This window comes from Mesoplodon bidens (assembly GCF_964165515.1).
Source record: "Mesoplodon bidens genome assembly, chromosome: 3".
Lineage (NCBI taxonomy): Eukaryota > Metazoa > Chordata > Mammalia > Artiodactyla > Ziphiidae > Mesoplodon > Mesoplodon bidens.
The window spans coordinates 55,924,204-55,937,286 of record NC_138178.1 but is presented as its reverse complement, the minus strand read 5'-3'; positions in this window follow the sequence as shown (position 1 = coordinate 55,937,286).

Here is a 13,083-nt window from a genome sequence, read left to right as displayed (position 1 = left end):
TAGGAATCCGCCTGCCAAGGCAGGGGACACGGGTTTGAGCCTTGGTCCAGGAAGATCCCACATGCGGTGGAGCAACTAAGCCCATGTGCCACAACTACTGAGCCCACGTGCCACAAACTACTGAAGGCCATGCCCCTAGAGCCCGTGCTCTGCAACAAGAGAAGCCACTGCAATGAGAAGCACGCGTACCACAATGAAGAGTAGCCCCCGCTCGCCACAACTAGACAAAGCCCACGTGCAGCAACGAAGTCCCAACGCAGCCAAGAAATTAAAAAAAAAAAAGTGATGTTTAAGTAAAAGCACAAAGGAAGTCAGGGAGGGGACAATGCTGATCACTAGGGGAGATCTTTCTGTGCCTCAGTTTCCTCACCTGTACAGTGGGGTTATGACAGCACCTGCTGCACAGAGCTGCTTTGAGGGTTGAGTTAATCCATGCAGTGGGCTTAGACCTGGCCTGGCACACAGTGAACACTCATTAATGTTGCCTGTTATTATTGTCACTGCTGCTCAGGTAGGATCCTGTCCCTGCCACCTCTGGCAGCACTCCTGGGCTCCAGATTACAGGGGTTTCAGTGGCCTTCATCTCTCCAGGAGTGGGAGCAGCTCTCCTCCATCCCTCCTCATTAACAGGGGACACACACCCTTGCAGTTGGAGAAGCGACACATGCATTTTCTTTTTCCTCAAGCATCTAACTCCCAGAGGGAGTCGCAGAAGAGCCTTTAGCAAAATCCAGGTTTAGGAAGCAGCTTCCAGCCTTTCTCTGGAGCATCTGCAGACTGAGTTGAGCAGGTGTTTATGGCCCAGCTCAGAGCTGGGTTGGGAGTTGGAGTCACCCACCATGAGAACCAGACCCCCAGCAGCGGGGTCGTGGGGCCCTGTCCTGCTTTCCCCCAGAAGTGACTGGGTGGCTGCCCACTTCTCATCAACAGGCACTGGGAATTCCTTCAGCAATTGGGTCGCCATTATTTACTATCGCAGAGATTTTTGTGGCTGTAATTTACCACCACTGTGAAACCGGGGACCTGAATCCCAGTAGCCCTCAGTATAAATACTGCATCTAATCAATCCTCTATTACTAGACAAATGCATCCTATAGGCTACTGATGTCTTTTCCTTTCAAACACCTAATACATAATTAATGATACTTCTAATGCCACAGAGGACACCAACCCAAAAAGCTTCCTGCTATAATTTATACCCACCCAGACAAAAAGATTGGTTTATTGGTTCACTTATCATGCAGGAGTGTGCCTCCCCCTCCTTCCCCAGGAAGGGGCCGTAGAGTGGATGAAGGCAGGAAGCTAACCCTCCAATCAGCATTGAGCTAAGCAGGAGGATGGCTACGTGTGGGAGGGTACCACGTGCCAGCTTCCTCATGGATTGTCTCATTCAGTTCTCGTGAATGGACCTGTGAGGGAGGTCCTCCTGTTATCCCACTCTCCAGATGAGGAAGCCGAGGCCAGAGAGGTAATGCGACCCAAGGTCACACTTGGGCCTCTCTGCAGGTCGGTGGACTGCACGGGAGAGCTTGGAGGTCCAGGCTTGGACTGTGAGCTGTGTGACCTGGGCAAGCGGCTTAACTTCTCTGAGTCTTAGTTTCTTAGCCTGTAAAATGGCAGCCACAGTTGCTCCTTTGAAGGATTATTCTAGAATTAGAGACAATGGCATGTGTTAGGCACTGGAAACATGCTTACTGTTTTCCTTTTTTGGAAGTGAATGGTGAGAACATCATTTTTGAGCGTATTGTTTTGCCAGCAAGGTGGTCTTTGTTGGCGGAGAGAGTATTTTGGAAAGAGACAGGTGTTGAACACCCTGTCGTCAGGAAACACACCTTCCCTGGGCAGATTGGGCTCCATGAGAAGCTCCCATCACAGTGTCCACCCGGGAAGTTTCCTTCACCAGGCTTTGAGTGGCATCAGCCTTAGGAATGAAGGAAACATGGTTCCTGTCCTTGAGGCACCGCATCTGGTGGAAATGAACAGACTCAATACTCAGTGTGATGAGGCATAACCAGGGTCAGCACACAGGCGCAGGACCCTGACGGCTGGGGGCCCTGGGGTGGTGGTGTCACTGCACAAAGGAAGGAGGTGCCAGGTGGTGGGTGGGGTGTGGCCTATGCCTAGCACAGGGAGGGGCCTGAGAATAAGGACTGAGGTGAATTTTGAGTGTGAGATGGTGGGAACAAGGGTCCAGTCTTTCCCAGGGGCGTTGGGGTGGGCTGCCCATCTTGGCTCCGCCCCTCTGTCCTTCCGCTCTCTCAGGGAGGAGATGGAGCTGAATGGGCAGAGCCTCCTCCCCAGCCTAGGGAGGGAAGGGGAGCTGGAGGCTGAGCAGAGGCAGGAGGGGCCGGGGTGCTTGGGGGTGATGGGGAGGCTGCCTGCAAACAGCCACTGGGACCAGTTGGGCGCAGAGGCTCACAGGGGACCCCTCACAGGCTAAAGAACTGGGATTCAAATTGCTTTCCTTCTCTCCAGGGCAGCCCTTCCCAGGCCCTCACTCCGCTCACCACCAGAGCCCCCAAGCCACCCCGTCACTCTTCCTTGTCACTCTTCCTTGTCCAGACCATAGCAGACGTGGCTTATGCCTCCAGAACAAAGAGCTGCTCCTCGTTCAGGAGCCCTCTGCTTTGCCTTGACCCTTCTCCATCTTTTGCTGGTGGTGGCCTCCCTTCTTGCTTCTTGTCCCCCCTAGTCCACACTCCCCGTGGCAGGCAGAGGGGATTGTTCGCAAACCGGATCATGTCCCTGTCTTGTCGGAAACCTTTTAATGGTTCCCCATTGCCCTTGGGATAAAGTCAAAACTCATTAGCACAGCAGTCAAGGCCCAGCTGCCTTTCTCTATCCTCTCTCCATTATCCATCCGCGCTTTACGCTTTGGTAATGGTGACCTGCTTCCAGTCCCCCTCCCTGAGAACACAGAGTGCTACATCACCTCCAAGCCTTTGCTCAGGCTGTTTTCTGACTGCAGTACCTTTCCCTATTTCCTTAGTCTGGCTGCCTCTTACTCATCTTTCAAAATTCAGCCCAGACACCTCCTCCTCCAGGAAGTCTTCCCTGAACTCCCCTCCCTCCATTGGGCTAAGTGGCCTGTATTCCTGCTCCCCTGGCACTCTGCTTATTACAGTCTTACAACTTCAAAACTGCCATGACAGCCTCAGGAGCAGGGACCTGGTCAAAAAGGGACTCAGTACCTAGTGCCATCCCTGGCACATAGGTGGGCTAAAGATATGTTGTTATACTGAACTAGGATAGTCCTCATCCTTGATATGAGACCCTGATGCCTGCTTATAACTCTCACTGACTTTTGGGGCAGAGGTGGGATCTGGCAGCCAATTTTCGGGTGGGCTGTGAGATGTGGGAGCCTTGGCAGCTTTGAGAGCCATTCAGGGTTTTGTTAGGAGGATCCAGGCTTTGCTGGATTTTAGAGACTGTCAGTGTTCTGAGTACCTGGAGGGTCTTGGGGAGTGGTGGGGTGAAGTGCTATTTAGTTGCCCTCAGAGGTTAGAGAAATGAGGAGGATGATCTGGGCAACTGAGACACCTGGGTTGGTGAAGTCATTTAATACAAAGTTTCTGTTTTCCCTCCTGGTCATGTCTCTGGATTTGTGACCTATTTCAGCATTTGAATTGTTTTAATCAGCTCCCTACTTTTGGTCCCCAACTTGATCTCCCCTCCCCATCATGTTCAGCAGAGGGATATAAGAAGAGGAAATCTTCAAAAACTTGGAGACCCTGAAATGGGTTTTCAGGGAGACAGTGGCACCCCCTTTCCTGCTTTGTGCAGAGTAGGAGCTGAGAGGTGTCTGTGGGGGAGGACAAGGCAATGACATCGCCGGATCCTGAGTCCCGAAGGTGGGAAGGGCAGAGAGGGCCTGGTTCTGGGCCAGGAACTGCTCTGGGGCTCCCCAGTGGAGGCTCTGTGTCCTTCTGGGTAATTTCCACCTTTAATTTCTCAGCATTTTATGAACACGGAGTAAATCAGGATCCCACCCCGACTGCCTCATGTAAAGAATTAATAAACCGGAGATTTATGGGGCAATGGCAGAGGAAGGCAGTGGAAAGGGAGAATGAAACGAGACTTGGTTCCCAAGGGGCAGGGGCTGGCTCCAGGGTCTCCCTCCACTGTGGAGTGTCTGCTGAGGGCACCTGCTGGGATCCTTGTCCTTCAGGGCTTGGTGGCCAGGCTGGGCTCTGGCCTGTGTTTTCTACTTAGGGTTGACAGGCCCACAGTCGAGGAGACGGAACCATCCCTGGATCTGTGTAGCTTGACAGCCTGGTATCTAATCTTTAGAGGGGCATATAGATACAGGCTCTGGGCTTGGACTCAAACAATCTAGAGTCTAGAGGGGGAGAGATGCAAGTTCACATTCTCTCTGTGAAGTTGCAAGTAACAGAAAAGCAGGACATTGGGGCTTACACAACAAGAGCCCAGGTCCTTTCCACCTCTCTGGCTGCTCTCCTCAGCATGTTGGCTCATCCTCGTGCTGGCGCCTCATGGTGGTGAGATGGCTGCTGTAGTTCCAGTCATCACATTCATAAATGACAACGTTCAGTGGAAGAAGGGGTTGCCCATCCTTGTTGGGCGTTTCCTTTTATAAGCGAGGAAACTTTCCCCAGAAGCCCTCCAGCAGGCCAGAATTGGGTCAAGTGCTCTTTCCTAAAGCAATCACCAGCAAAAGGAAAGGAATTACTGTGATTGGCTTAGAGTAATGAAGTTCCACTTGGGTTATGCTTCCCTGAGTCATGGTGGAGAGGAGGGGGCACCTGGACAAAAGTCAGGCACTCTGGGAATGAGGAAGTTGGCATGGCTGCTGGGTAGGCACTTACTGCGGTGACTTTGGGTAATTTGTTTTAGCTTGCTAAGCCTTAGTAAAGTGATAATAATAATAATAGTACTTGTTTTATAGTGTTGTGAGGATTAAATGTGATAATGCACGCTGAGTGCATAGCAGGGTGCCTGGCATGCAGTATGTGTTAAGTTAGGTGTTAGTAATAGTAGCAGTTGAGTGAAGTCTAGGCCACTGATTACCCTGTTTGGGTGTCAGCGCTGTGTCAGATGAAGGTGGTGTTATCTCCTCCAGAGTCACACCTGCCTTTGTGAACACTACTGCTGCTTTATTATGGTCGTAACCTCATGGCATCCTTGATGGCAGCATGGACTAGGTTCCTCCACTCACCTGTGTCTTTGGTGAAGTTAGTTAACCTTTCTGAGCCTCAGTTTCCTCATCTGTAAAATGGTGATACTATTACCTCATAACGTAGTCAGGTGGGTTAAGTAAATGAGGCGGGAAGTACGGCAACTAGCGGGCATAAGCCCTACACACTGCAGGCCTCAGTGAAACTCCATGGTCTTCCTCTCCCTCCTGAGTGCTCATTTCAGAGGCGGGAGGTCTAAGGATCAGGGTCCCTTCCCTTGGGGGTGATAAGGTGAAGCAGGCTGTATTAGTTAGCGTCCAGGTCCCCAAGGGATTGGGGTGCCAGGCAGGAAACAAGGCCAGAGCCCAGGATTTCAGAGGGGCCCAAAGGCCAGGGGCAAAGGGAAGGCCAGAGCTCAGATGGTGTGAGGCTGCCCAGAGCTCCCTGGGGACTTTAGATGCTGTGTCTCTGACTGCATGGCTAATTCTAGCTCCCACCGTCTGCCTTGACCAGGGCTGGTCCAGCTGCATGTAAAGGGCTCCTGATCACAGGTGACCAAGACTGGAGTGGGGAAGGGGACAAAGGTAAATGAATAAGCCAATGGGCTGGGAAATGGCTGGGGTTGCTGGAGATGGTCTCTACAGCCTACGGGTCTTGGTGCATTCCGGCTGGCTGCCCCTGGGCCATCCTTGACTCTTAAGACCTGCCACTGGGGTGAGTTCAGCTCTGCAGGCTCCTGACCAGAGACTGTCAGCTGAGACAGCTTAGCAGAGTGGTTCTGAGCAGGGCCTCCAGATGCCCCCTGCCTGGATTCAAAGCTCAGCTCTATCACTCATTATCTGGGTCATGTGGGCCAGATCCCCTCACCTCTGTGTGCCTCAGTTTGCCCAGCTGTAAAATGGGATGTAAAACAGAACCTACTCCTAGGGTTATTATGGGAATTGTATGTGGGTAAACACCCAGCACGGGGCCTGGCACACGATAAGTGCTCAATGACGACTAATTGTTATTTTTTGAGGATGATAAACAATTGCGTTCCAGCTTTCACAAAGCAGATCATACTTACTCTTACTTGCTCTTCCATGGCCCAAGGCCTTGCTACTGAGGAGGAGGAGAAGAGTGGAGAGGAAAATGGAAAAACCCTGCTTCATTAGTGATTAAGTATCAGTACAGCTGCCCACAGGGTCCGTGAAACTGCCAGAGAAGCTGGTGTGAGCACAAAAGTGTCCAGGGCTGGAGGATTAGCAAGGAAGGGATGGGTGGCAGCTTGAATCAGCAGCTCAATTCCTGGCACAGGAGAGGGTTGGAGCATCTGTTCCTGTAGAGTGCTCAGGGGCAGCCCATGCAGGAAAAACAACCCCCATCCCTCCTCCAAAGGGAAGCCTTGCGGGGCCCTGACATTATTTGGGAGCCTGGAGGGCCAGGCCCAGTTTGGGCCTCATGTACCTTCTTGGCATTGCTGACAACTCCTGTTCTGACCCAGCCATTATCTAGAGGCCTTACCACGCACCGTAATAGTCCCCCACTCCCCTGGCAGGTTATGTTTGTCCACCTTCTGTCACCCAGGACTTTGCACACACCTAGCAGGGCTCATCTGTAGTGTACCTCTTCATACGGCTTTCACTTGGCCTGGCTTCTGATGTCTGAAAAGCCCTGCTCTGGGGACTGGCAGGCGTCTGGGTACATAATAGGGCTCTTGTGTGCCTGTGGGTCTGATGTAGCTTGGTGTTCCCCAACTGTGTTCTAGGGAACACTAGCTCTACAGAGTGTTCTGTAAAGGCTCTGACAAGTCCTGCAGGAAAAGGACTTGATTGCTTTGTTTGGCCCTTTACGTATTTAACCATGGGATCTTAGTTTCTGTAGAACCCCCTTTATTTATTTATTCTTTGGCTGTGCCGTGCAGCATGCAGGATCTTAGTTCCCCGACCAGGGATTGAACTTGTGCCCCTTGCATTGAGAGCATGGAGTCTTAACCACTGGACCAGCAGGGAAGTCCCTGTAGAACCCTTTTAACATTCCAAGGAAATGATGTTGGTCGGACCCACTCTGGGCAACAGTGATGTAGAAAAGAGAGAATGTGACAAGGAGCAGGGACGCCACCTCTCTGTTCTCAGATATGCGGGTCCATACAAGCTGAGTGATTCGGCAAGCCAACCCCCCTCTCTGGGCTTCAGTTTCTTCAGCTTTAAAATAAGACTGGTGATGATCAAGCCTCTTACTTGACTTACATAGTACAGTGTTTTGTTTTGTTTTGTTTTTAACTCTTTACAGTAGAAAATTTCAAATAGATCCCCAAGGAGAGAGAACAGTATAGTGCATCTCCATGTCCACATCACCCTGCTTCAGCAGTAATTTGCATTTCGCCTATCTTGTTTCATCTATGCCCCCCACTAACTTTTTATAAAGATGATTTTGAAGATGATATAAAATTTAAGTCTGTGAAAGTGCTTTGCCATCTTCAAAGTGCTATACAAAGGTAAGACATCTATCATTACTATTATTAGGTTTATTATTTCTTATTTCTAAAGTTCAAAGTGCTACATAAACATAAGGCATCTGTCATCATTATTATTATGCTTGTAATTTCTTATTTCTACCCAGTCATATCACCAAAAATGTCTAATCATGTGGATATTTATGGAACTCCATTTGTAAGGAGCTAGGGTGAGCCTAGATGGGGGGTAAAGCTTAAAATCCAACCCTGCTGCCTAGGGGGCTTACAATCTAGTGGACAGGTGAGACAGATGGAAGATCCAGAAAACAGCCTGGCAATACCTGGTGGTGCCTGGGCAGTGGCAGACGAGGGAATTGACAATTCTGGAGCAATTCAGGGAAGGAAAGGACAGAAGGCCACGGGATGTCTAGCTAGAGCCTTTTCCTCATTGGAGAGGTTTTTCTGTCCCAGCGAGTTTGGGAGTTTGGCTGGGCCTGGAGGCAGCTGGAGGGATAAGATGTCCTTTCCGGGACACAGTCATCTGAGCACCCAGTGATTTGATGGTTCTGAAGGAGGACAGACTATAGGCCTTTGTAAGTGATGCTAATTTGCCTCTCTCCCAGGAGATAAAGATACTATTGTCACCTTCCACCAGGATGGGGACTATGCACCCCTGCAACTTTCAGATAGAACTTGATGAATCCTCAAAACAGAGCTTGGTAGTAAACAAATGGATGAATGAACAAACCAACCCCAAGTAACCCAGACCTTTCTTGAGGCTAGCTCATTGTCCAGTGGGTCTCCCGCTTCTAATCACCTCAATCCAGTTCCCCATCTTGTCCGGCTCCCTGTTCCTGACCTGGGGCCATTGACCTCACTGCCGACCTTGCCCATCTCTCCCTGCGGTCTGGGCTTTGCCAAGGGCCCTCTGCCTCGAGGACCCTTGCTGGCCCTCTTCCTTCCCTGAGGCAGAGACTCAGAGATTCAGAGTGTGCAGCCTTGGCAGGGCCACCAAAGCTATCATCGCTCTGAATCGTCTACATAGAAGATGGAATCTCAGTATCAGAGTGTAACTCATGGGGGAACAAACAACTCTCTGTTGGCTGCAGATGCATTTGGCTCGAGTTTTGCTTTTAAAACGTGTGAGCCAAGAGAGGATTTCACATAAAAATATGTATTTCCAATTTCCTTTGAATAATTAGAAGATTTGCAACTCCTGGCCCGCATTCCTGCCTGGCCAACAGTGGAGAAAGCTGAGTGGTGGCTTCCTGTCCAGCTGGGGTGCCTGCTGTCTGGGTCGCCGAGGTCCCCTGGGAGTCTTGGACTCACTGACATTTCTGGCTGGGTGCTGATGGGCATTCAGGGTGGAGACCCCACTATAGAGAGAGTTCCGTTGTATGTGAAGCCACAAGGCCAGATAACCCCAGAGCTGTTTCTGCCTGACTTGCTTATTTCTGGCCATGACGATCTTGCCATGATTTGACCAAGAACATCTCCCTGAGTGATGTACTGGGGTCCTGGCAGGAAACAGGTAGCACACTCAAGCTGGGTAATTTGATGAGAACTTAATAAAGGGGCTGTTTACATAGATGTGGGCGGAATTTAGGAAAACCAACAAAGCAATAAGGACAGTGCAGCACCCTGAGGCTGGTAACCGTGAGAGCCTTTAGCACCCCCCAGGCCCACGGGGACTTGGAGAGGGTATTGTGTACAGAGGGCTGCCTGACAAGAGCATGGCTTTCTGGAAGGCGTGCAGCCAAATCACAGTGATCCTGCTCACGCTCCTCCTCCTCTCCAGTTTCCTGCTGGCTGTCCCATTGGGTGAACCCAACTGATCACTGGCGAACCCAGAGACCAAGGGAGCCTCTGATGCAATCCGTACCTGCCAGCCTCCTGGGGCCCAAAGTAGAGGGAGACGTGTGCAGAGAAGATCCACAGGAACTCATGGAAAATATCCAGGCAGTGTTATGCTAAGTTGACAAATCTGGGTCCCTCAGCTCACTGTAGTAAGAGGTGGTTCAGTCTGTGTGGTCTAATTGTGGGGAGCAGTCCCCTCTGTGGGTGTAGGGGGGTGTTATTCCTGGGGTCTGAGGAGCTCCTTCCCTGCAGGCTCACCTGGCCTGGTTTCCGTCCTGTCCTCTCCAGTGCGTGTGTCTTTGTGCACAAGCGAGTGGGTGGGCACCCCCTCCACCAGCCACCCCCTTCTCTGGAGCTCCGTGGGTTTCCGCAAGTGGCTCTAAAGGGAAGCCCAGAGGAGCAGGTCTGGTTGTCTGTGAGGGCTCCGTGGCTGGGGTGAGGGACAGCCCACTGGTAAGCCCTCGGGCAGGGCAGCATCTCTTACTGACTCTATTACCTGCATACCCTCTGTGTGCGGCATTTTCTGAGGAGCTTTCCTGCTGTGCTATGATTTAAAGAGTTCCCTCACCCCAGATTGCCTTCCACACTAGCCTGCCTTGGATTTTGAGATTCTGCCAGCTTCCCAGCCTCAGAGAGTGTTATAGCTTGATGATCTTCTTGTCCCCTCATTGGGCAGAGGGCAGACTGAGACCCAGAGAGGGGAAGTGACCGGTCCAAGGTCAGAGGGTGATGTAGGGCTAGAGCAGGAACAGGATTCTGGACTAGCTCCTGGCCTTGGGTTGCCTCCACGCCAGTTACTCTGGTGGGTGTTTGGGGGGGAGTAGGGGCAGTCCCAGAGGCTGAGTGGTGGAGCCCAGGGGGTCTTAGTAGGGGGAATCTGAAGCATAAAGGGATCTGCTGTCTAGCTGGGCCAGGGGTTACCCTTCCCTGGGGGCCTCAGGCAGAATGGGGATGAAGAAATAGAAGCTAAGAGCCGTTTCAGAGCACGTCCCAGACAGCAGAGCCTGGACCGTATCCATGGAATGAACGGGGAGGAAAGACACACTCTGCTTTCTCCCTTCCCCTCTCCCCCTCTGCCCTCTCTTCCGGGAGATGTTGAGAAGCAGGGAAGAGCTCGAAATGTGAGGCCAGGTGGGGAGAAGCAGGCCCCCGGGGGGTGGTGGTGGGCACAGGAAAGAGGAAGGAGTCCCTGGAGGAGGAGGCCTGACTCCTGTTCTCCCACTTGCCGATGTGATCTCGGGCACAGATCATCTACAGTGCCGGGCTTTTGTTTTCACTCATACAAAATGAGGAAAACACTGCCCGATGGGATTGCTGTAGGATTTATTCTTATTAATAGCCAATATTAATAATAATGTCAAGAATAAAAACTATCATTTATTGAGACTTGTGGCAGGCACTGGGCACAGCAATTTCTGTGCATGATCTCATTTAAGCCTCACAGCAACTCCACGAGGAAACTGAGGCTCAAGATGATTCTTGGGTTAGCAGTAGACTAGGGGATTGAGGAGATAGTGTTGGAAGACGTTCTCCATAAATTGCAAACCCCGACATGTTTTCTGTGGACCTAAGAAAAGCTATCCTACCAGCATCAATATTACTCCCCTCGGGCTGTGGACATCCTTGGAGACGGATGGACACTTCTTCCACAGTGGGGTTTTTTCAGAGGTCTTTATGGACCTGTGTGTTTTCCCTCCTCTTGCCACCTCCCTGGGAATCTTGCCCAGGTAACAATTTTCTGAAGGAGGAAAAGAGCCTGGCAAATGGGAAAAACAACCTTCTGACTTAACCGCCCCCTGCTACCTGTGCTCTCAGCAGAGCCTGGAGGCCTGGAGGGCTGAAGGGCTGCCTCTGGGTAAGTGTGTGAGTGTGTATGTGTGGGACAGCACTGAATGTGTGTGTGTGAACGCCTATGTGTGATTGTGGGCCCGCCTGAGTGGTAAGTATATGCATGTGTGTTTATGTGAGTCTGAGGAAGACTGAGCATAAACGTGTGTGGGAGTGAACGTGTGGTATGAGCAGGTTTGCATGTGCATTAGGGTGTGTGTATGTCTGACTGTATGTGTTTGCTGACGGTGTGTACTTCAATGTGTGTGACTGTATGTGCATGTGTGTTGCAAATGTATGTCTGTGTTGTATATAGGTTAGTGTATTGTGTGAATGTGTGTGCATGTATGTGTGTGTGTGTCTGTGACTGTGTATGTATGTGAGCTGTTTATGGAGTGTGGGTGTTATAAATGTGTGGGACCACGTGTGAGTGTGTGCCTGCAGATTTATGCCTGGTGTGAGTGGGTGTGAACCAGGTATGACTGGATGAGTCAAGCCTTTGGGGTTCCTGCCTCCAAAGGGCAGTCATTAGGGAAGTACTGTAATGACTCATACCTGGTGGAGGACCCTGGTGGGGTGCAGAGTGGCATCACCCACTGGGCGCTGGTCCCCCACCTCCTCACTGGGGCTCCTAATGCCACGTTGCCCACCGCACAGCTCCCTCAGCCATCACCTTTCCTGGGAGAGCGCTGGCTTTTGGTGCCGTTCTTAAGTAACGTGGAGTGTGGATGGTGGGCAAGCATACTGAAGAGGCCTCTCTTTGGGGTAGGGCTGCTCGCTGCTTCTCCCCCATGATGGGAAATGGCTCCTGCAGGCTGGGCCTTGGCACTCCTACCCTAACTTGGTAGAGGTGCTGGGCTGTGACCAAGCATGAATCCATGCCAGGCCACTCACCTCAGCCGGGAGAGCAGATGGCAGGGCCAGGCTTCTCCGGCGGGCTGCTCTGCCATCCGGGGCCTCTCCTTGCCAGACACCTGCCTCCTTGTCTCAGCATCTCAAGGATGGCCAGAGAACGCTGCCATGTTCTTTTTTGCACTTATATCCTTTAGCACTTGAATGACCAAGACCCTTCCCCATGCGGGAAGAGCTAGGGGGCTAGTTCTTGGGCTCGGGGAAGAACTGTACCCCTCCAGGAGAAATGGGTGCTTAGAGGTGAGATGAATATGAATTTTGTAAGACTTGCCCATCACTAAACCAAGTAGTGAGATTCGCTCCTCCATCTTGGGAAATATTCTAGCTAATCCTTGTATAGCACTTATATTATGACAGGTACTGTATATGTAGGAATTCATTTTATCTACACAATAGCCTTATGAAGTGGATAATGTTATTATCCCTTCATTTTATAGATGACAAAAACCAAGACTCAGAGGCGTTAAGTAACTTGTCCAAGGTCACACAGCTGGTAACAGGCAGAGCCGGGATTTGATACTAAATGGTCTCATTCTAGAAACTGCTCTTAACTGCTACACTATTTTATATCTCAAAGTAGCAAGCTCTCCTGTCGTTGATTGAATTTCCCCCATGCTGACTGGTTGAAAGAGGTCAGTCACTGTCTTGTTAGGCCAAGCAGGGAGCTGATATCTTGAGGGAGGTTGTAATAGTGGAAGGAGGCTCCATACTTAACCGCCCTGAGTAGAGGCGTGTTCCGGCGCTCAGGCTACTAGGGCTCTGTCCTTGCATTGATCCCTTCCTCACGTAGTAAGTGCTCAACAAGTGATTTAAAAAAAATTGGCAATAGCTTTATTGAAAAATAATCCACATACCATACAACTCATTTAAAAGCACAGTGGTTTTTAGTATATTATTATAATTTGATGTTTTTTATTT